General features: G+C 40.6%; 1 non-coding gene across 1 annotated transcript; it reads left to right on the top strand.

Annotated features, from left to right (window-relative positions):
• Positions 1-24,085: 24,085 nt before the first annotated feature.
• Positions 24,086-24,204, top strand: LOC145414327 (5S ribosomal RNA). Its single transcript, XR_013899866.1, has one exon. It is a non-coding gene; the product is annotated as a 5S ribosomal RNA (ribosomal RNA).
• The last annotated feature ends 1,110 nt before the right edge of the window (positions 24,205-25,314 follow it).

The raw sequence follows: 25,314 nt of genomic DNA, 5'->3' as shown, positions 1-25,314 counted from the left end.
TTTCTCCTCTTCCTCATTTTTTTCCCTTCTTCCACTCGTCTGTCTTCCTTCTTTCCCATGTCTCTTCCTTCTTTCACTCTCTTATTTTCCTTGTTACCTCATTCCTGCATACTTTCTTCTCCCTTCCTCTCATCATCTTTCTCTCCTTCCTTCCCTCCATTCTTCTAGTTTTCGTATTTTCCTCCTCTAACTCCTTTTCTCATCCCTCTCTTACTCCTCCTCCCCATCTTCCTTTCCTTCATTTTCCTGTCATTCTTTTATCTTGCTTCCTTTCTTCATTCCATAATTTTCCTTCTCTAATTTACCTCCCTTCTTTTCTCAACCTCCTCTTCTTTCTCTTCATCCTCGCCTCTCTCTTCTCCTTCCTCTTCATCATCTGTCCATTCCTTCTTCATTCCCCATTTTTTCTCTTCGTCATCTCTCCGTTCCTTCTTCATTCTCCCATTTTCCTCTTCACCTCACACTCCACTCCCTCCTACCGTCCCCCTCCCCCTGGTAATGCCCGAGACAATGCCCCTGCAGCATTGTGGTCGCCTGAATGGCCATATAGAATAATTAGCCGACACACAAAGGCCCCCTGGAACTCTCCCTTGGTGGGGTGGTTGGTTCCCTGCTAATTTATATATATGCATTCAGGTCGGGGTTTGTATTGGTGGGGGTGCTGCGGGGGGGGGACACTGCTTTCTTGGTGCCTATGTCGGGTCTTTAGTTATTTATAATTTGTACATTTGGATCGTGTGTGTGTGTGTGTGTGTGTGTGTGTGTGTGTGTGTGTGTGTGTGTGTGTGTGTGTGTGAGTGAGTGAGTGAGTGAGAGAGGTGGAGAGGTGCACTGCATTCTTGGTTCCTCTGTTATAGGATTCGTAGGATATTCTTGTATTTGGTAATTTGGCAGACATTTGGTACAGACGGTGTGCGGATTGAACTCACTTCCATGTTCACTGAATTCGTTGACTTAATGTTACAGAGAATATAAAACATTATCTGTTTTACGACCACAAGTAAGTGAAGCGTAAAGTCGTGCGTAAAGCTTCTAAATAACCTCCACAGCTGCTGCTCCCATTTTGTGCATTCAGTTAGGGGTCTGTATTGGGGGAGGGGGACTGGTGCTTATTGATCTGTTTGGGTAAGTTATTTATATGCATTCCGGCTGGCCTTGGCACTGAGTGGGGAGTACTTCTTTCTCGTACGATGTCCAGGTGTTTAGTAATTTCAGGATGATCGTGCCTTTGGTAATTTTTGTATATGCATCCAGGTAGGGGTTTGTATTTGAGATGGAAGGCAGGGCACCTCTCTCTTGGTACGGTACTTATGTCGTTACTGTGTTCAGAACTTAACTATTACCCTTATAATTCCGTGGCGTAAATTCGTGCTTAATTTCCGCAACTATTAGACGAGTTTATTTAGATGAAGAGTAACATCTGACAATGAAAGAGTTAGTGACAGTAGTTGAAACATGTTATAACTTACATGGCATGTTTTAGAGGAAAGCATATTTTTTTTTTTTTTCCCTTGGATTTTTTTTCCCCCCAGGAAATGACATTTTGAATCCAAAATGACATCCTTTGTACTTACTGTGGCCGTCCTTCCAACCTTACTATCGTCTTTCATATCTAGTATAGGCATCCAAGGGGAAAAACTTTGTGTAGAAACCACCCATACCAGACCAGGACACCCTAACCCAAGGATCAAGGCCGCATCTTTGTGAACTAACCTAATCTTGGCATCCCTCAGACATATTCTTGGCATAACCTGCTTCAAAATTGGGCACATTATTAGGAACACCGAAAGTTAGTAACACGCATAACCAGTAAGTTAAAAGAAACTTGGCTTGTTTTGTTGAAGGTGATCAGTAAATTTGAATGAATCTTAACCCCCCATCCTCAAAAACAAAATCTTCAGTTGTCCTCTGCACCTGAATGTCTTTTGTATTTTCTGCTTGCCACAGCCACACTTTCTTATTCAGCTTATCTTCTTCACTACCATGACATTTTGGTTCTTTATATTTGCTACAGCTGGACGTTTTAATTTTGTTAAGCAAAGCCCCTCTGGTTGATGGGTTTAAGGAAGACAATCTCTCATCCCTCCAATTCGAAAAGTCTTTGTAAACAACCATACAATATTATTCAGTGTCGGGGTAACCTCTCGTAATGAAGGGGTTAAGGATATGTATATATTTTTTTTATGTAAGGTAGAAGGAACAAAGGGCCAGTGTGTATATGCGACTACTATTGTATATGCTAACTATCGAGGTTTTGATCAGCAGATAATGCTCATCACTGATTTGTATTACTCGGGAATTCACATTTTAGCCTCCATTTTTAATTTTTTTGCCGTAATATCACCGGCAATTTTTCAGTAATTAAAGGCAATCCACATCGTACTTTCCAATAAAAAGTGAGAAGTAAAGTTGGGCATCACGATCCTCCCTTTTATAGAGTTTTTCCCAACTTTTTTTTCCCTTGCCCCAACAACGGGACTGGATGACGGGTGGAGAATGGCCGCTTGTCAGTCAATGTGTCGCTCAAATAATCGGATAATTCCCTGTGCCATGGATGCAGTGCCAAATTGTAGCTGGCTTTTATTCGAGTACGGACTTTGCTATTAAAGTGTGATATTCTGTGTTAATTGCCTAGTCAGACACCCTTGTAGATCAAAGAGGTAATGGTGATTAATTTAAACATTTGTTTTCGTTCATATCAGCCCCTATGATTCGATTAGGTTTATTTGTTTAATTTATTTTTTATAACAATTTTTTTTTTTATGTCGTCACAGGGAGATCTTTCGTGCACTTAATCCGTGTTTATTTTTCTGCACTCAACTGTTTTCACCCCTTGTATCCCTCACCCGAAGACACTTTCCTACAGCACCTGCCTCCCCTCCCCTACGCACACACACACACACACACACACACACATATATATATATATATATATATATATATATATATATATATATATATATATATATATATATATATATATATATATATATATATAATATTACGTACACTTGCATTGCTCTCCTCATCTTACAATCAGTGTATAGGACAAACATCATAGCCACAGTCTCCCTTGTAACAATCAGCCTCGAAAGGACCAACCTTCCCCTTTGCTTTCCTCTGTACTCTCCCTGTCTGCACTTCTCAACACTTCCCTTGTTTCCCTTCTCCGTCTTCCTCTCCTGTCTGCCTTTAATCTCCCCTTCACATTTTAATCCATTCCCTTATCCCATCCATCAAGTTAACTCCTGACTCAGATGGCGGTATAATTCAGTATTTTCTTCCTATTTCTAAATAGGAAGAAATGATGAAGTGCGAAGGAGAACTAGAGTTGTTCGTGAGATGGCTGGTAGAGTTGAGCAGAGGGTGTTGCAATGGTTTGGGCATATGGAGAGAATGGATAATGAGCGATTGGTGAAAAAGATAACTAGATCTGATGTGAGAGGTGTAAGGCTGAGAGGAAGACCACGAATAGGATGGATGGACAGTGTGAAGAGAGCGCTGGATGCGAGAGGGATGTCTGTTGAGCAAGGAAGAGTGGCTGTGCGTGACAGAAATAAATGGAGAGAAATTGTGAATGAATAAGTGATGACGCAGCCCTGAGGGGATATTCTCCCGCATTTGGTCTGATCAGCTAGTCAGGTCAGGTGCGGGTAAGGGGATGGGTGTATTATGATGTGGCAGGGGTAAACCAGTTCTGCTGTCGGGCCCTGCTGCGGATGTCACTGATTGCATTGTGCAGTTGACCCTTGTGCGGTGTGGTGCGGTGAGGATCTGTCCGTTCTCCCCTTTGGGGCTAAGATGCGAATAAATGTGTTTGAATGGATGAGTAAATGGAGAGTGAGTCGTCCTGTCTCGGCTACCTCCCTTTCCTTGGGGGAAGCAGCCTAGGTATATAGATAGATAGATAGAGATTTCTAAACAATTTTATTCGTGTTAGAAAAGACTTTTCGAGCTGGAGAGATGAAATACTGTATTGACTTCGCCTCTACAGCACAACAGTCGTAGTCTTTCCTGAGATCAACAGAATCGTCTGGAAGTAGAGAAAATATGCTAAAAATTGCATCATCGTAGTCAGGTGGTTAATCCCTCTTACCTTGTCCCGGCTAGTCTCCTCTCCACACCTATCCTTCCCTCCTGCCCCTATCCTCCGCCACACCCCCTATCTCTCCCTACACCCGCTATCCTCCCCTTCATACCATGTCTCCTCCTCCACCCTTATCTTCCCTTCCATCCCTATCCTCCCCTCCATTTACCTTATCCTTCATTCCTGTTGTCTGTCATCTTTCCCCCTTCCTCGCCTAATCTGCCCATCATTCTCAGCCCTTCTTTCCTTCGCACCCTCTCCTTCTCCTGCGCCCTCATTTACTTGTCACTGGGCCGTAATCTGAGTGGCATGGGAGACCGTAGCACCTTTTCTTCAGCGATTTATTTTCCAATTCCCTTTCATCATCCATTTGTACATTACTGAGGCAAACAGTTCGACAGTAGAAAGATATTAGCAACGTAAGATCACATAAAATTGTAACAGACACAATAACTCGCTGAGAAAAATGTGTTAAGGAGTGTCCTATGCCGCGTAGACAACGTGCCGTTAACAAGCATCACTTATTTTGCTGCTCTGACCCCTTCAACACACCCACCCTCATGCTTTTAACCATTCCTTTGTTTCTCCTCAGTTTCCCCTTCAGTCCTTCCTTTTCTCTCTTCTGCTTTTTCTCTTTCTCCTTAGTAGCCCATTTTCTTTCCTTTTTTATTCTTGTTCTCGTTCCCCTTTCATTCACTCTGTTCCTTCTTTTTTGTCTTCCTTTTCCCCACTCTTTTCTTCATCTGTCTCAAACAGTTTCCTTCCTTTATCCCTCTCTCATCACCTCCTTTCCTCCCCCTCTTATTATCTTCTTCCCTCCCCCTCTCATTCACTCCCCGTCTCCTCCTCTCACTTCCTCCTCTTTCCCTCCCATTCCTTTTTCCCTCACCCTTTCGTTTCCCCCTCCTCTTCCCAGTTTTTCCTCTCTCCTCTCCCCCATCTCATTGCCTCCCCTCCCCTTTGCATTCCGTCTTTCCCTCCTACACACATTCCTACTTCTTCTCTCCCTTCATTCCCTCCTCCTCTCCCCCTCTCATTCTTTCCTCTTTCCCCCTCATTCCCTTTTTCTCTTCCCCTTACATTCTCTCCCTCCTTCTTTTCCCCTCTCAATTTCTCCCTCATTCCCTTCCCCTTCATATTCGCTTCCTCCTTCTTCCCCCTCTCATTCTTTCCTCTTCCCCTCTCATTCCCTCCTCTTCCCCTCTCCTTCTTTCTTCCTCCCATTCTTTCCTCTCCCCTCTCACTCCCTCCTCCTTTTCCTCTCTCATTTCCCCTCCTCTTTCCCTCTCATTCCCCCTTTCTTGTTTCCTCTCATTCCCTCCGTCCCTTTCCTTTCTTATTTTGTCCTCCTCCCTCCACCACCCCATTTCCTTTTTCTCTCTCCCTCTTATTAATAAATGGAAAAGAATCGGACTTGATAAACATTGCAAGTGAAGTGCCAAAGGGTTCAGTGTTAGGTCGTATTCTTTTTTTTTAATATACATAAATGATCTTGATGAAGGATTATTTTGTAAGATTTCAAAATCTGCCGACGATACTAAAATAGGTAATAGAGCAGATACAGCACTGCAGAGGCATGCAGTTCAAAGAGATCTTGATCAGCTGTTTAACTGGGTCCAAACATGGCAAAGGGATTTCAGTATTAATAAATGTAGAACGCTAAACATTGGCAGTAAAAATGTAAGAGCTGGTTATAAAATGAATAATGTCAAACTTGATAGGGTTAAACATGAAAAAGACTAAGAAGTTATAATAACAAATGATCTGAAACCAAGCAAACAGTGTACAGAAGCTGTAAAAACAGCCAATAAAATTTTTGGATTCATAGGTAGTGCATTTGAATATAAATTCTATAACATCGTCCTCACACTGTATAATTCCTTAGTACGCCCGCACTTGGAAAATTGCACTCAATTCTGGTCATCGTATTTAAAATGGACATGGAGAAACTTAAGAGAGTACAGCGAAGGATGATAAAGATGATACCGAGAATGAGATATAAACCATTCGAGAAGTGTTTGGAAACCTTGAATCACCTTACCATAACATAACGCAGGTTATGGGGAGATGTATTTCAAGTATTCCAAATACGCAAAGGACACAATAATGTGGCTATTAATTAATATTTTACAGTTGATCTCTCAAATTATACTAGAGGTAATTGGCATAAAGTTATTGGCAAACTATTTCAGTCACGTGAAGGTAAGCATTTATTCTTTAATAGAGTTGTAAATATATGGAACATACTGCCCTCATTGTGGTAAATTGTGATACAGTACTAACCTTTAAAAATCACTTGGATAAGTATCTGTCATCTAACCCCCCAGCTAAGTATGTTCATTCCTGAATAAGACATTTCTGTTTTTTTTTTTGTTTTTTTTTTTTTTTTTCAGAGCCTGGAAGATACAGCCGCTGAACAACATCCATAAATACTGCTGACTTAATGTTACTCTCCCTTTCAGGTAGATAGCGTAGAATAAAATTTCCTTTCCCTCTTTTCTATGAAATTTTCATGGCAGTTTTTCTATGCTGCTTGGTGGTCCTCCTCACCATATCCTGCCGGCCTCGGCTGGAGGGTTTGGTGGGCGGGGGAGGGGGGAGCCTTCCTGCTTTTCTATCCTTGTCTTTTGCTGATATATTAGTTTTGTTAGTTATTACCTTCCCATTACCAAACAGCCACGAAAGGACCTACAGGTCTGTTGCTGTTTGCTTTCCTTTGTACTCCTTGTACTTCTCTCTCCCTCTCTCCATCCATCTTCTTCCTCGTCTCTCCTTTTCATCTTCCCAGCCCTTCTCATTTCAGCTTCTCATCTCTCTCCTTGTCTTTCCTAGCCACCTTCCTATCCCCTATCACCCCCCCCCCCACACACACACACAGTTCTACCTACTCACGTAAGAAGAAAGATTCCTTGTTATATACAGTCAGAGTTCCTTAGCCCCTTCACCACGAGAGGTCTTTCCTACTATGAATAAAATATATACAAAAAAATCATGGCTCCCAAAAGGGTTAATGGAGAGTGTTATTTGCTCCATCCATCCTTCTGCCTTCCTTCCTTCCTTCTTCCTTCAGTCATTCCTTCCTTCCTTCCTCCATCCTCTCTGCATGCCTTCCTTCCTTCCTTCCTTCCTTCCTTCCTTCCTTCCTCTGTGCCTGCTTTCCTTCCTTCCTTCCTCTCTACCTGCTTTCCTCCTTTCCTTCCTTCCATCCTTCCTTCCTTCCTTCCTTCCTTCCTCTCTGCCTGCCTTCCTCCTTTCCTTCCTTCCTCTCTGCCTGCCTTCCTCCTTTCCTTCCTTCCATCCTTCCTTCCTTCCTTCCTTCCTCTCTGCCTGCCTTCCTCCCTTCTATCCTTCCTTCATTGCGAGACGTTCTTTCTAAGCTAAAGAAAATCGTCTGTCGGAAGCAGGAGTAAAACAAAGCAAGATGTCGCAGTTCTTAAAGGGCTAAATCCCCCGATATTCCTTTTGTGTTTCCAGTAGTGAATAAAATCGTTTGGAGGCAGGGGAAAATAATAAAGACCCCCCCCAGCTATAAATAAAGCCAAATCCCCTGGTATTTCTACTCCAAGACGACTCCAAGATCCCGACATTTTCTCCAAAGACGACTTGAAGATCCCTCCCTCCTTCGTCCAGCCAACCCCCCCAAGTAAGGGTTCTTTAAATTAAGGGAGTCATTATCAAAGCCTAATTAATTTTCATTCAGTGGAGCCGAGGGGGAGGAAAAGTTATTAGCGAGTCGTGGTGAGGGATTATTACTTTTTGTCTGAGAAAGGAGAGAAAAATAACTTGGGAGACAGAGGAAAGAAAATTAGAAATGAGAGAGAGTGTGTGTGTGTGAGGGAATTACAGACTGGAAAACAAAGGTGGCCTGGATGGATATTATGAAGACAGAAGCGGAAGGAGGAATGGGAAGAAATGCCGAGAGAGAGAGAGAGACAGAGACAGACAGACAGACAGAGAATCCAAACGAAATGTAAAAAGAACTGTTAGAACTAGATTAGATAAAGTAGTCAGAAGAAAAAAAAATACTAAGACAAACTAAGAGGGAGTGTGAATTACAAGCGGGAAAACAAAGGTCTTTTACATGGCTGTTATGAACACAAAAGAGGAAGAAAGGAGGAAAACAAGTGCCGAGACACACAAAGACCAAATTAAAATTTTTGAAATGGAATGTTGGTAGAATGTGTGTGGTTCGAAGGAAGAAGGGAATGAAGTAGAGACAGACTAGCCAAGCAAAGGTTATAAAAACGTCGATAAAAAATCAGTAAAATTATTTGGAGTGGAAGAGTTGTAATATTAAGCGAAATAACTATCTATCAGTCTATGGCCAGGTACCATACTCCCGTAAGGGGTGTTCATTTCTCTTTGAGTTAGTTGTTTTACTGGGAGGGACACTAACCCTCCGCCAACCCATTTGCTGACACGCAGGGAACCCTAACATGTAGGGAACGCGAAATAACGTAAGAAAAAAGAAAAGGTACCGACACGCGCTAGGTGAGATAGAATGAAAATGTGTCGAAAGGAAATGTGGAGAGAATTAACAGAACTAAACAGAGAGAATAAAAAAGAAAGAAAGAGAAATACAGAGACACAAATTACGAGAGCGAATGTAAACAGACGACAAGAAATCCTGGTAGAACTATAAAAACTGGAAGATATAGAGAAAAACAGACCAATACTGAGACTGACAAGTTAAATGAAGAAGTAAAAATAGTTCGAAAGAAGATGCTAAATTTAATAAACCTTAAAGAGATGTAGTCTGATAAAACGCAAAAGAATCAAAATGAGACAAACTCGTAGGAGAGAGAGAGAGAGAGAGAGAGAGAGAGAGACGGACGGACGGATAGACAGAGACGGACGGACGGACTGACAGACAGACAGACAGACAGACGGACGGACGGACGAGCAGAGAGAGAGAGAGAGAGAAATATAGGAAATGGTGATAGAATTTGTAAGAATGGAATTTATATAACAGAGCGGGAAGGACTAAACTTCATAGTGGAAGCAAGAAAAAAAAAAAAAAAAACAGAGGTAAGACAGGATAAAGGTAGATCGGAAGGAAATGTGAGCAGAATTAGTAGGACTTGAGCAAATATAATACGAAGAATTGATAGGCTAAGAGAAAATAAGTATAGATCGAAAGGAAAATGTGGGTTGCAGTGTTGTGACTAAGAATCAAGAAAAAGAACCGCCAAAGCACTCACCCACGAATGCGTATCGCCCGCCAACAATACTGGGTCAGTAATCTTTGCTGAAATAAAATTATTGCAATTTTCTTCGCCAAAATCTAATAATTTCAAGCCACATATCCCGGGATACTGCCCACAAAGTTTGTATACAATTTGCCCACTTGATTTTGATACATTTTGATAACGGACAAACAAACACATAGACACATACAAACAGACGCAGGCAATTACATTACCGCCTCGCCTGGCGGTCAATAATAAAAAAGAAAAATTAATATCGAGATAGGCGAACAGAGAGAGAGAGAGGGGGGGGGGAGAATAAAATAGAATTAAATGTACAGTAGGTAGAAGCAGTAATAACAGAAGAGCCAGTACAGTACAAACCGAAGGAAAGAAAAATAAATCAGTCATCAAAGCTCAGGCTCCTATGAATCACTGTCAGCTGAAGAAAATCGCCTTGAGCAAGCTGGGATACAATGATATAGTTGTTCCGACCGTGAGAGGGCTAATGGTGACAGTGGTGGCATTGGCTGAAATAGAAGACTACTGTACATCTATTCCCGTCATGACAGCCCAAATATACCACAGAAAGTAAATACAGATCGATAGTTAAATGTGGGTAAAACAAAAGGAGTGGAATGAATATATTAAAATGCGGATGAGAGAGAGAGAGTAAACAGTCGGGAAGGAAATGCGGTTCGATCTGGACGGACTGGGAAAATATTAAATCCCGTCAACTTTGTAACTGGGTCCTTGATGTATTCATAGAAAAATAATATTGGCTAACTTTCCAGAGGGTGGGTATGGGAAGCTGACACCCACACGATTTATACACATGCAGAAATATAACACACACACACACACACACACACACACACACACACACACACACACACACACACACACACACACACACACACGAAGAGAGAGAGAGAGAGAGAGAGAGAAACATCCACCGTAACTAGTGCACATTTTGTTCCCAAACTTCGATAACAAAATCTTGGTTACATACATCAAGCGAGGTCGGTAAAAATGGATACAAAGTTGGGGAGTCTGTAATGGAAAGGCTACACGAGGCTGGATATACAGAATATTTTGTGGCTTGCACTGCGCGGGGGAATACAAAATGAACTACAAAATCCGGGAACTAAAAATCGGTGAGTGTGGCGTTTGGAAACAAAAATATATGTGGGAAATATCTGTTGGCCTGGGAAGCCATTGAAAATTCAAGTTGACAGAACACAAAGCAAAAACAATAGGTTTGTTTTCAGGGGCAGCCATAACAGACAGGTTGTGTACGAGCATAGCAGCTGAAGCCCTGTAAAAGAATCATTCATCCACATCACTCTGATGATGGAAATTTGATTTAGGTCTTCCTATCTTCAGTCATAGTCGTAGTAGTGGGTGGAGGAGGATGAAGAGGAGGTGTTGTTGCTGTTGTTGTAACTTTAGGTTCAAATAAAATGTGAACCCAGTGGATTGCAGGCTGAAGTTTCCATTCACCGGCAATTCGCCATCTACCTTTCTGGGTACAGGGAGGGAGCTGAGGGACACATCTGTAACCGAGCAGCACACCTACCAAGCTGTGTCGGTGTCACCGTATGACGACGTCGCCTCACTTGAACCTTCCTGCCATCTGACAATTATAATCAGCTTAGGAGAGACTTTCGAATTTAAGAGAGTAGACACACCGTTAACCCATTCATTCCGAGAGAACGTTCCCAAGTTGGGTAAAATCATCTGGAAGTCGCAAGAATTGAACAGAAATAATACAGTACTTCATCTTAGTGAAGGGGATAAAGAAACCTGAAAACTGAGAGCCATTGAACTTAGATGACTATGTCCAGCTATGGTAACGACAAGATGTACTCCAACATAAACGATAAAATAACAATATCAGCAGAGTTCGAAGAAGAAGAAAATCCAGGATATTCCCACTTCCAGAGGAAATGTGATTTCACGAGAAGGAAATATGAGTAAATTGAATTAATGTCAGAAAACAATGAATGTAAAGTAGTCTACTCATATGTCAGGAGAAAGAAGTGAAGATTTTCATAAAAAAGCAAAAAATAAAATCGTACATGGATGATGAAAATGAAGGATCACTGCTGTCACTTGAAGAAGGGAGATGATCACGAGGGAAAAAAGATTACCCTAACAGTTGAGAAACAGGGGGGAAAAGTGATCTCAAATAACTGCCCAAATAGATGGAAATGTGTTTTCCTTGCAGAAAAAGTACTACTTTTCCAGAGAAACAGATTAAAAGGCGTGCATGGCAACATATAAATAAATGGACACAGTTTTGGCACATAATGGAAGAAACAGACACCTGCTGGCCTGGTGGGTAAAGGCTTTCAAATCGGATGTGGTCGGAGTGATTAAAGTCTGAAGATAATTGGGGTATATTCTTCGCTTATTGCTCCTCAGAGGCGAAAGACTGCTCACTCTTGTCTTCAGTGTCTGAATTAAATACCTCAACCCGAGATCCCTATGCTTCATGAAAAATTGCCATAATCAGGGGCAGGGAAGAGACAGCATGACAGTATGACGTTCCACCGCTTATATAGAAACATGAACTATACTCCTGTCACCTTAACCTGGCCCAGATTCTCGTCCTTTTGCAGTTAGTTGCATGTAACTCAGTGGCGGAATCATACAGTACTACGGCTCTACATCGTTTCCATAGCACTTCATGACTAGTATCATTTTTAAATATTACTCGATTGTTAAAACTCAGCATTCAAAATGGGGAGATGGCAATTATAGGCCAGGTTAGAGTAAAACGAGTGTAGAATCACACACACACACACACACACACACACACACACACATGAGGATACGCAAAAACACGCATCCATAAACTCTCGTGCACTCAGATACAAGGAGAGAGAGAGAGAGAGAGACCAGAAAAGAAAAGGTAAAAAAAGTCATCACTGTTTGGAAAGAAGTATAAAAGCTTTCCTGAAATCCAGAAAACTGTAGAAAAATAGGCTCCATTTTAAAACTAGCCAGTGAATGCCGATCAGAAAGAAAAAACTGCGAAAAAACAGATGTACAGGAAAAAGAGAAAAGTCTGGATAACGGAAAAACAGAAATATAAATGATATGAGAACTGTAAAATTGAGGATAAAACTACAGAAAACGAAGCAAAATCCGGAAAAAAAATCGAGATGAAGAAAGTTTGGAAAATAGGAAGAACGGGAAAAGAGAAAAATGATCCTGAATAAACAGATAAAAACTAATTTCATGAGAGACATCCTGAAAGAATGAGGAGAAAAGTTGTAAAAACGAAGAGAAGTCCTAAAAAAATAAAGGATAGAATCGGAAAGAGAACGGAGATGCTGGGAAAGAAAAGAGCATAGGAGTTCAAAATAAAATGAAGGAAAGGTTATAAATATGGAGAGAAAGGTCTAGAGAAAGGAAAAGAAAAATCCGAGGAGGAGAAAAATCAGGGAAACGAAGAGAAGTCAGGAAAACACGAAAAAAAAACAAAGTCTACAGAACCTGGACCAGATAAGTCCTAATACCTAAGCCACAATGAAGAAAGAAGAGAAATTCGAGAGGGAGAAAAGAGAAATAAAAGAAATTGAGAAAAAAAAAGAGAAATTCTGGTCATAATTTAAATGAGAAATGTCCCGAAAACGCAAAAAAAAATAAAGAATAAAAAAAGTAATGTGGAAAACAAAGAAGTCCGGAAAAATAAGAAATTAAACTCAGAAAAGGGGAATGAGTGTCTGGAAAAGAAAGAAGCCCAGAAAGAAGTTGGAAAGTCCGATAAACCAAGAGAAGACCAGAAAAAAAGATGGAAAGAAGTAGAATGAGAGAGAGAGAGAGAGAGAGAGAGAATACAGCTGGAAAAACGAAAATACCCAAGAAAAAGATACACTAAGAAAATGAAGTGAAAAGTCCGGAAAATAAAAGGAAAATTCGGATAATGAAATATTTTACGAATAATCGAGGGTCGAGAAGTCCGGGAAAGGGAAGAAGAATGAGGAAAACGAAGAAAAATCCGGAAAAACGAGGAGCGAGAAGTCCGGGACGATTGATGTAAAATTTTCTCCTTCCTCCCTCAAGTTTCCATCGACTTAGCCAATTGGGGTCCCGAAGCTCATTTTCAGAGGGGAAGGGGAGAAGGAAGATTAAGGGGCGAGGGAAAAGGAATAAAAAGGATGAGGAGAAGAGGAAGAGAAGGAAGGGATTATGGAGAGGAGTTGGAGGAGGAGGAAAAAGGACGAGGAGAACGAAAAGAGCAAAAGTGGGAGATATAGTGGAGGGGAAAGGAAGAGAAAGTGAAAGAGGATTGATGGGAGGAAAAGGGAAGAGGTGAATAGCAGGAGGGAAATGGAGAGGGGTATACGAAGAGAAAAGGGAATTGAGGAGGAAGAGGAGGAGGAAAGCAAAGAGCAACATCTGGTGATCCTTTCGTGGCTGTTTGGTATAGGGAAGGTTATAACTGACAAAACTATTTTATCAGCTAAAGACCAGGACAGAGAAGCAGGAAGGCTGCCTCCCACCCGACAAACCCCCCAGCCGAAGCCGGCAGGAAACAGTGAGAAGAACCACCATGCAACATATAAGGGCTGTCATGGTAATTTAATGGGAAAGAGGGAAGGGAAAATCTTATTCTACACTGTCTACATGAAAAGAAAAGTAATTATGTCAACAGTATTTATCAGTGTTGTGCTGCGGGTTGTATAATCCAGGCTCTGAAAAAGAAAAAAGTTATGTACACTACGAGGACAGAAATGCATTAATCAGGAGTGAACACACTCATGTGGGGGTTACAGAACAGATACTTATACAAGCGATTTTTAAAGGCTAGTACTGTCTCACAGTTTACTACACTGGAGAACAGTTTGTTCCATTTACTTGCAGCTCTGTTAAAGAATAAATGCTTAGCTTCGTGTGACTGAAATCGTTTGCTGGTAATTTTGTGCCCATTACCTCTGGTATACTTTGAGTGGTCAGCTGTGAAATATTTATCGATAGCTATATTATTGTGTCCCTTGAAGATTTTGAATACTTGAATTAAATCTCCCCATCACCTGCATTTAGTTAAGGTAAAGAGATTCAAGGTTTCCAGACACTCCTCAAATGGTTTATTTCTCAATCTAGGTATCATCTTTGTCACCCTTTGCTGTATTCTCAAATATCTCCATATCATTTTTATAATACTAACCAAAACTGAACGCAGTACTCCAACTGTAGGCATACTAAGGAATTATACAAAAGGAGGACGATATTTTCGGATTTCCATTTTGAATGTTCCACAGTACATATGAATCCAGTCAGTTCATTGGCTTTTGAACAGCCTTTGTACACTGTTTGCATGGTTTCAAAACAATCACTTGTTAATATAACTCCTTAGTCTTTTTCATGGTTTACACTATCAAGTCGAACATTTATGTTATAACTGGCCCTAACGTTTTTACTCCCAATATTTGTCGCTTTACGATTATCAGTATTAAGGTTCATTTGCCATGTTTGGCCTCAGTTAAACAGTTGATCAAGATCTCTCTTAATTGCCTGCCTCTGATGTGCTTTGTCTGCTTTGTTGCCTAGCTTTGCATCATTGGCAATTTAGAAATCTTAGAAAATAATTATTCATCATTATTATTTATGTATATTAAAAAAGAATAGTACTTGACACTGAACCTTGTAGCACTCCACTTGTATCGTCTAATTCAGTCTGATTCTTCTCCACTTAATACATCTCTTTGGTTTCATCCTGTAAAACAATCCTTGATTAACTCGAGCACACTGTCACTGAAACAGTGCTCCTTTAGCATCTAAAGGATTTTTTTTTTTTTTTTTTTTTTAAGGAACTGTCAAAGCCTTTTGAACAGTGAGATAGACAACATCAGCCGATTTACTCTTGTCGTAACTATTCAATATATCGTTGAAAAAGTCTAACACATTCGTGAGGCAAAAAAGTTTATTTTGGAAACCATGTTACGAATCTTTGGTGAGATTATTTGTTTCTAAGTGTTTCACAAACTTGTCTTGATAATAGTTTCAAGCAACGTACAAATCACTGATGTTGAACTACTTGGCCGTTAGTTTTCTGGTATTGATTTGTTGCCCTTTTTGAATATCAGTGTTATGTTTGAAAGCCTCCACTAGTGTGGCGACTTACTGCTCTTTAGTGATAAGTTTAAAACTTCAGATAAAGGCTTTGATATTTCGTTCTGTAGTTCCTTTAACGTGTGTGGAGATGTTTTGTCTGGCCGAGGTGTTTTATTCTCCAGACGGAAGAAAAATGAAAGCATATATAAAAAGAGAAGAGAAGATGTCGGAGGGCAGAAGACGAAAGGAAGAGAGAGAGAGATGAATATGAAATGAGAATAGAGAATAGAGAAGGAAGCGAAAAGAGAGGAGGAAACGGTGATGTTTGGGAAAGAGAGTCTAAATAACAGGAAAAGAGATAAGTGATTATGGAGAGAAAATAACGCAGAGAGAGAATAAAGCAAAAACAACGAGTGAGAGAAGATTGTGAAATGGGAAGAATGAAAAAGGTAAAAATAAAGACTAGAGAAGCCCCTAAGAAGAGAGAAGAGACAGGAGAGAAGAGAGGAAAGATAAACGACGATGAAAGAGCAGAAAGCGAAAAGAAGAGGAAGGGAAGAGGAGAAGGGGGAAGGGAAAAGAATTCGAAAGAAGGCTAGAGAGAAATTAAGAGAAGAGAGAAGGAAACAAAGTGAAACAACAAGGAAAGAAGGTAGCAAGAAAGAAGAGAAGGATGTAAAAAGAAAAATAATAACTAGAGAAGGTGCGAAGACAGAAGAAATGGAAACGAAAAGAGGAAGAAGAGAGGAGGAGAACGGGAAAGGAGGAGTTGGAAAGTGTGTGGAGAGACGAAAGCATGATGTAATAACGAGAATAGAAGCAGGCGGGAAGAAAGTAGAGAAGATAATAAACAGAACAATTGAGGAAAGAAGGTGGAGAGAGTGAAGAAAAGACGGTGAAGAGAAAGAGGGGAGGAGATAGAGAAAGAAGAAAACTAAAAAGAAGGGAAATAGGAAGAGAGGAAAAAAGAAAGTGGAAGAGAGAGAGAGAGAGTGAGAGAGAGAGAGAAAGAAAGAAAGAAAGGAAGAGAGAGATGAGAAAAATTACAAAAGAAAATAGGAAGAGAGCACAAAAAAGAAAAGGAGAGAGAGAGAGAGAGAGAGAGAGAGAGAGAGAGAGAATGAAAAGAAATAACGATGAAAGAAAAAGGTGGGAAGAGAGAGGCGTGAAAATAGAAGTGACCGCAAAGTTTGGCATTAAAAAAACGCTTCCCACTCCATGAAGGTTCCAGTCTATCTTCTTTCCCTCTTTTTATGTCTCACTGTCTTCACCTCTCTCTCTCTCTCTCTCTCTCTCTTCTCCTTTATATCTATTTCTTTCCATCTTTCCATCAATTCTCGTGTGCGTTCATATTCTTCTTTTGTTTTCGTTATTCATTTTCTTTCTGTATTTCTGAATCCTGTGCATGAGTTTTTCATTTACACTTTCACTCACCTTTGATTCCTTCCCCTCCTTTTTTTTATTATTTCCCTAATGCTGTAGTAATCTTTTACTGCAGCCCTGAGTTAAATTGTTTACTATTTTATTTAGTGTTTTATTATGATTGACTTCCTTTTTTTATTCTTGTTGCTATCAGTCGGGTTTGTTCAGCTGAGCCAGCAAGTAGTGAATGGCTAAGTGAAGGCAATATCCGATCCCTCCAGTTCGAAAAGTGTCTTCCTGAAAATCAGTTAAATGACCTTTAGATGGCAATAATAAAAGGAGAATGGCGGCGTCTTAGTACAGGGATTCATATCTTCATTCCAGTGAAGTATTCTCTCAATCTCCAAATTATAGGAGGGATTTTTCGAATTCTAAGATTCACACACACACACACACACACACACACACACACACACACACACACACACAACTATATATATATATATATATATATATATATATATATATATATATATATATATATATATATATATATATATATATATATATATAAAACGTTCACAGGCAGTCTGGAGGTAGCAAGAATAAACTAGTGTTGAAAGGATTACAATTATATCATATTACTTACAGTTATGACCTCTGTATAATTCAGTCTCTTGGTCATTTCGATTTTTTTTTTTTATACGTTTTAAGTTTCTTCACAGTGTTCCCTGTACGCGTATGTATCCTTTAAGTTCTCATGTACTCGCTATCCCACTTTCTACTCTAATTTTTATTTCTCTTTTTCCACATCTTAGAAATACCCTTCTTCACCTCTCCTTTTTTACAAAACTTTTTCACCTTAACTTTTCTCTTCCTTCATTCCGTCTTCAACTTCACTTCTCCCTAACTTCCGTTTTATACTCCTTCCCCTCCATGCCTCCCTTATTTCTCTGTCGCCTTCCCTTCTTTCTCTCTCATTTTTCTTTCCTTCCTTAATGTATCTTCCCCTCCCCTCTTCATTTTTTTCTGTCTTTCTCACAGCTTCTTACTTTCTTTTTCATGCTTCACGTGTTCATCTTTCAATATTTCTTCCTCACGCTTCTTAATCTCTCTTCCTCCTCTCCATAGCCTCACTCCTTCCTTTCCATTCTTTCATCATCCTTTCATTCTCCATGTCTTATGTCCATCTATTTACCTAGGCTGCCTCCCCCAAAGAAAGGGGGATAGCCGAGAGAGGATGACACACTCCCAGTTGACTCATCCACACACACATTTATTCGTATCTTATGAGGCCTAATGTAACCTCCTAAATTATAATAAATCACTCATTCACTTACTCACTCACTCACTCACTCAGTCAATCAATCAATCAGTCACATTCTTCATAATTACTCGTACTTTCCTTAGTCTTCCTCCTTCTTCCTTGTTTCATTCATTTTTTTTCTGTTCTTTCGGTTGTCTATTTTGTTTTTCATGATCTATTATACCTCATTAACCAAAACAAATTAACTACCATCAACCTATTTTCCTTAACCTCTTCAGTACGGTGACGGACGATCTCTATCTCATTTTTGTCACCTAATACGGAAGATTAAAGCCTGTATAGAAAATTTTTCGCACTGAAGGGACTAATTCCTCTTCTTCCCCTCCCCCCCCTCCCTTCCTCACATCTGCCTTCTCTCCCTCTCTCCCTCCCTGCACACCTCTCTGCCCTCGCTCCCTGCCATCTATCTCGGTTCGCTTACATTCAAGATTTAAGGGGAAGGTACACAAGGCTACCTGTGTGTGTGTGTGTGTGTGTGTGTGTGTGTGTGTGTGTGTGTGTGTGTGTGTGTGTGTGTGTGTGTGTGTGTGTGTGTGTGTGTGTGTGTGTGTGTGTGTGTGTGTGTGTGTGTGTGTGTGTGTGGACGCATTTACTGGTTTCTAGAGCTCTGGAAACCCTGTACGTCTTTATGTGTACCGTATTCAGTGTGCATGAAAATTTTTGGACCTGAGTAAATGTTGCTATTTACATGTAGGAAGTGTGCATTCTGTGTGCATATTCTGGGTATGTGACTTATGTAATAATAAAATGCAGTTCATACCAGATATTTAGATTTTTTATTATTAACACAGAAATTGAAATTTAATGCATCAAATTGATCGACTACCATGCCCACCACCACACGTCCGGTATCGCTTTCCGAAATTAAGGCATCTACCACAGCCCATGCAAAACCCCTACCCTATCACCATCACCCTTAGCGCTGACCAACACAGTTACAATCGCCGACACCCACTACAGACCCACCATTACCATCACTATCACTACCATCACCGTTTCTACCCGTAACAGCCACACTGCCTACCACTATCACGATCACTATCATTACTATCACCATTTCTACCAGTAGCAACCACACTGCCTTCCACCATCACCATCACTATCTGCAACAACCACCGTGTCCAGCAGTGTGGTGATGGCTGCTACCAGTCTCCTCCATCACAAACAATACCAACATCTTCATCACCCAATAAAGTCACCACGTCTCCTACAGTCACCACAAATTTTATCAATCACCATTCCTCCAGCCATTCAGTACCTTTTATCACCACACCCTGCATTAATGATCAGAGCATCATCACCGTCACAAGCACCACAAGCACCGCCACTGCTCACTACATTCACTGTTTTCATCACCACCACCACCAACAGCCACTACAACCACCACCACCCACCGTCATCACCACCACCACCATCGCCACCACCCACCGTTATCACCACCATCTCCACCACCCACCGTCACCACCACCATCGCCACCACCCACCGTCATCACCACCATCCACTACGGCCACCATCACCACGCGTTGCTACCACTACCTACCAGCACCATCGAAACCACCACCATCACCACCACCCGCCTGTACCAGCACTGTCAGCTCCCAGATACAATAACATACATGAGGGCCGCTGCAGTACCTCACTTTATCTTGTCCTGGAACTCTTTTTTGCCAGTTTCTTCCTCACCAGCAGTACATCATGGAATTTCTACTGTCCCTTAAGAAACAGCAGGCTCATATGACCCACTTTCAGCTGCATCAAATCGTCTTGCGTTAGCTGGCATGGATTACTAGAGTTGTCCTGACCATGAGAAGGTTAATGGTACCAGTCATAACACACTTGGACTCATGAATAAAATCGTCTTGCTTTTGCTGGAATAGAATCCTAGAGCTGTTCCGACCATTAGAGGGTTTAAAGGACCAATATCAACTCCCCGATTCCTGTGACTCTCTCTCTCTCTCTCTCTCTCTCTCACAGGGAAGTAGAATCGTCTGGCGTCAAATGAAATAAAATACGAAAGACGAGAGTGAAGTAATACCTGTATCAAATTTCCTGAAAAAATCTCGTGTTCCCTCCGCTCGGAAATGCTGATGCTGCCTAGGAAATTGAAACATCTCTAATTTTTCGTTTTCTTTTTCTTTTTTTATTTTCAACACCTGAGGGATGGAAGTTATTAAAATGCTGCAGACTATTTTTACTCAGAGGACATTGTTTTTGCATTTCTCTTACCCATTTTAATTTTCTGACTTATATTTGGCGCAGGTGGATGGATTTGAATACTAATATCAGCTAGAGGGGATATATTTACTGTTCTTTTCGTGTGTGTGTGTGTGTGTGTGTGTGTGTGTGTGTGTGTGAGAGAGAGAGAGAGAGAGAGAGAGAGAGAGAGAGCCCAGTATATATGTTCTCGCTTTCCCTCCCTCATCTCCCCCCAACACATTAATTCCCCTCTCTTCACTCCCTCTCCCTCCCTCCTCCCCTTCATTCTCCTCTGTCCCAGCTTTCACACTTACTGCCCCTCGCTTATCCCCACACTCTCCTAAACTTTTTTTTTTTTTTTTTTCGGAACTGACGCTTTAGTTTCATACCTATGTTCAAATTTTTTTTTTTTTCGTATTAACTCATTCAGTTCGATGACGTAATTTTGTTTTGTAACTTTCAGACTCTTTTATTCAGCTTATGGGAGACTTTCTGATCTGGAGGGGGTTTAGATAAAGCCTTATAGTCAACCCATTCAGTATTAAACGTTGAGTAAAGACGTATTCTTAGATGTAATCATTTGGTTATATCAAAAATAAAAATGAAAGAGACGTCATCGGACCGAAAGGAGTTAATATTACCTGAAGTGCACATGCAAAGAAAAAAAAAAAAACAATAAGTATGTACAGTTTGTGCTAGAATATCCGTGGTTTAAGTGATATGTGAATGGCTGTATAGGTCATTTCACTGGACATGCTGTTTGATACTTCATCTATTTATGTGCTTTATATCGTCTTTTGTGGACCTTACCTTACCCCATCATCTTCATCATCATCATTGTCGTCGTCGTCGTCATCGTCATGAGCAGTTGTTTGTTGTCTTATGGTCGTTGTATACTGGATTAAAAAAACTATCTTTACACAGATGGCCGACTGCACTTCTCCGTATTGCATTTTCTTTGTAGCGAACACTTTTGAATGGACTGTTAGCTTCTTATGTTGCATAAAATTCTTCATGCCGAACTGATTAAATTACTTGCCATGTACAACTATGAGTGGTTACTGGAGAAAATAGAGAGACAAAGTACAGACTGAACACCTCTGCGGTGACATACTTTTCATTGCATTTGTTTTTCTATCTCTGGACTATTTTATTATGCTTTGGAGAGATGTTTAGAACCGAACGGGTTAAGTGTAGCTTCCATTGACCCCCTCACAACAAGACGTCGCCAACTGAATAAAATCATCAGGTAGTAAGAACACTAAAATAAAAGATACGTAATCGTCTTCAGTAAGTTAATGTGTGGTGTTTGTACAGAAAGATGGTATGGTAACAGATGCGATGTTTGATGATGGTTCCATCATATGGAGAGAGAGAGAGAGAGAGAGAGAGAGAGAGAGAGTACTGTGGATGAGTGGATGGAGAAAGGGGGGGGGGGAAGGAAGAGGCAGGTGGATAGATCAAGTTGTGGAATAGATGTTGGGGAGTGATGTATTGGTTTGGGTAATGGATAGCGTTACAGGGATGGTAGGTTGTGGTGGGTCCGTCAAGTGGGGTGAATGGGAGACACGGGAAATAGATGAACGGTAGGAGAAAAGGGGAAGGGAGGGGAGCCAAGTGGAAAAATCAAGTGACATAATATCTGTTGGAGAGTGACATCTGGAGTGAAGTACAGATTACCACGTCAGAGTGATTCATCCAGCCAGTTTCTCATTCAAAATACGTCGCCTATCTTAGGACTGTCTTTTGATCCTAAGTTCAAAGTAACCAACATTAAAGTGTGTATAGAAGTTCCATTGCCACCTATTCAGCCGATTTATCACTTTTCCGTAGTTTACAGTACCAGGTATATGGAAAAAAAATGATAATTTGGAACACTTATTGTACTGTAATTCATGCACCTTAATATGGCGGATATTTTCGTTCTTTCATACTTAGACCTCGCTCGTTTCCTAGTGGCTGGTAAACTCGTCTAGCGTTAACTTGAATGAAATGAACTAGAACACAGTAAAAATTGTCCAAGGACAATTTTCATAGAGAAAAACTTACCACACTTTTGCCTATTAGGAGCCAAACTATACAGGGACATTGAGGTTAAGGGCACTGATCTTGTGCATGTCACCTTAGGTCATCACAGTCTATAAGTCCATCAAGTTTGGAGGCTCTATCTTAATTTTCTCGTGGAAAATCAGGGGACATCCAAAATATCCGGAAGTCTTAATTTTTTTCCCCATGCGATCTCAGAGAATAAATAACCGATTAAAACCGTACGATACCCCCTTCAGTGCTGCCTCCGCCATAAGGCTATATTGTAGTGAAATTTCAGCTTCCTAGCTTAAGCGGTTCTTGAGATAGCGGGGCTGACTAAAGTTTCTGTGTTCCGGATAATCGGAGATTTGGTTGACGGATTGCCACAGTATTTGGCCTAAAGATGCGGACAGCAGTCCGACCAAGTTGACCAAGTTTGAAGGCTCTAGGCCAAATAGCCTTTGAAATATCGCAGTTTTTAAACAAGTAAGACTAATAATAATATTTACAAGAAATAAAACTTCCCATAGGGATGTAGGAAGTTTTAATGAGTTGTTATCGGAGCTGTAAGGATTGAAATTTTCTAGTACGTTATTTGCACCTTTATAATATCGACGAAGCATGCGTCGGTAACATACAAGAGGATTTAAAAGTGAAATATGTGGTATAAATCACTGAGCAAGAAGCGATAAAAAAATCCTCAATGCCAGAGGGATTACAGCGCTTTGTAACTTGAGCTCTTTGTAACATTGTATCTCTGTACCTGTGCAAGGTTTGTGTAACACTGTAATCCCCGGTTAACTATCCCGGGTGTGTATCTGGAGGGTTGTGGGGCCTTACAGAATGGAGGAATGATGATCCGAGGCAAGGAAGGGGAAAGGAAGAGAGGGAAGGTTGAGGGGAAAGGATGAAAGGAAAGGGAGAGGGGAAAGGAAGTAAATAAAAGAAGAACGAGGAGAAAGGAAGTGAAGGAAGAAAGGAAGAATGAGAGGAAAGGAAGAGGGGAGTGGAAGAAAGGGTAGGAAGAGGAGAAAGGAAGAGAGGGAAGAAAATGGGGAGAGGAAAGAGCGAAAGGAAGAGAGGGAAGAAAATGGGGAGAGGAAAGAGCGAAAGGAAGATGGGGATAAGGAAGAGGGGCAAGGAAAGTGGGTGGGAAGTATGAGGATGAACAAATGGACAGGAACAGTATTTTATTAACCTCTACGACGACCTTTTTCTTTAATTCTTGCCACCACCAGACAATGTTATTCAGCTCTGGAAAGACTTCAAGCTAAATGATTATGAGTTTGAGTGACTGTGAAACGAATATTGCTTTATAGTCGCGATAAAACTAATAATATAATACTGCACTTACGTCAGAGGATATGTGTTTTCCGAATGTGAATAATATGCAGTGTGTGTGGCTAAAATCTTGACTGTAATACTGGCGTTAATTACAATGCTGCTCTCCTGAAAAGAGTTAACCTGCCATGAAATTAAATCTGGATCACCTCGCTGCCACCATATTAGTTCGTAGTGTTTGGATCTATGGAATTTCATGTATTTTTCAGTCTTATTTTAACCAATATATTGTTACTACTTTCAGATGACTTATCCAGCTAAGGAGAGACTTCAAAATCACACAGTAAAATGGAGTTTGAACACACACACACACACACACACACACACAGAAAATCGCGCGCGTCAGTGCTTCTCAGCCAGGCAACCTTAGTGATATCTACGTCACATTCTCTTGTTACTCTGTTTTAATCTAATCCCTTCGCTACGGAATGCCTCTCCTCAGCTGAAGAAAATCATTTGGTATTACTAACGGGATGAAAAAGACAGATCGTATTGACGGGCATGCCACGTTGAGTACACCGCTTCCCGTCCGATCAGCGAAGTTAAGCAACGTTGGGTCTGGTTAGTACTTGGATGGGTGACCGCCTGGGAACACCAGATGCTGTTGGCATCCCTACGTGTCTAGTGGGGTTGGTGGAGGATTAGTGCCCCTCCCTGTAAAACAATTAACTCTAAGCGCTTGACCACCCCGTTTGGGATACATGGCGTCTGGCAATGGATGGATGGATGGTATTGACGGGATTAAGGGCGTTGTGAATAATAATAGGTGTTTTATTTATATACTGTACATGCAACAGTAGTAAGGCTTCTGTATCAGGGGTTTAGTGTACTTGTGTGTGTGTGTGTGTGTGTGTTTCCTTTTGTATAATGAGGGCTTCGGTTTGGCTCTTATTAATTTTTGTGAGATTTAGTTGTGTTGTGATTTATGGAGTTGTTTTTGTAATTTTTTGTGTAATTTATTATTACTTTATATTAAAAGATTATTCACCATGCTGTTCTTCTTATACGTTCCTGTATTTATGTTCATGTACATGAATGCATTCTGCAATATATTCTTACTATACAGTGGTACCAATAATGTCTGGGGATTTTGCTTTTTATCATTTTAAGTCTCATTCTTCGAATTTCAGTTTGCATCATAATTTATTGGTAGTTTTTTTGGCCTTTGAATAAGATTATGTTTTATCTTTTTCATTCTTGCTATCTCTGAGTGATTTTATTTTGCTTGCCAGGAACTTTCCGAACAGTAAGGGTTAAATATATCCTTCATTAACCCCATTCTGCAAGACGTACACGTAGAGTTGAATAAAATCGTCTAGTTCTGCCCTGAATGCAGTAAAAAATGTATCAGTATAGTGGACGAGTTAGGCAGTGACAATTGTTTCTCTGAATTCTAGCACTGTTATCGTATTTGGTTCATGTCAGTATGCTGGTAACCTTGCCTGATTTACTTATTTATGAGTATTGTTGAATTTACAATTTACTCAGGTATCATTCTGTATGTACAATGCTTTATATTAACATTCAGACACCTTTTATATACTCTCACCTGATTATAATCGTCTAATGGTAAATAGAATGCAATAGGTAACTGTTGCAACCATGAGAAGATTAATGACGACAGTATTAACACCCTGGCTCCTGTTACTCGCTCAGCTGGGTAATTTTATGTGGCGGTTGATGAATTTAAAAGTAGACTATACACGACCATGAAGGTGTT

The sequence above is a fragment of the Coenobita brevimanus genome, chromosome 98, assembly GCF_032717465.1.
Source record: "Coenobita brevimanus isolate Jiangsu-jjx chromosome 98, ASM3271746v2, whole genome shotgun sequence".
NCBI classification, from domain to species: Eukaryota; Metazoa; Arthropoda; class Malacostraca; order Decapoda; family Coenobitidae; genus Coenobita; species Coenobita brevimanus.
Note: the sequence above shows the minus strand (reverse complement) of the source record. Positions and strands in the feature narration are given on the sequence as shown.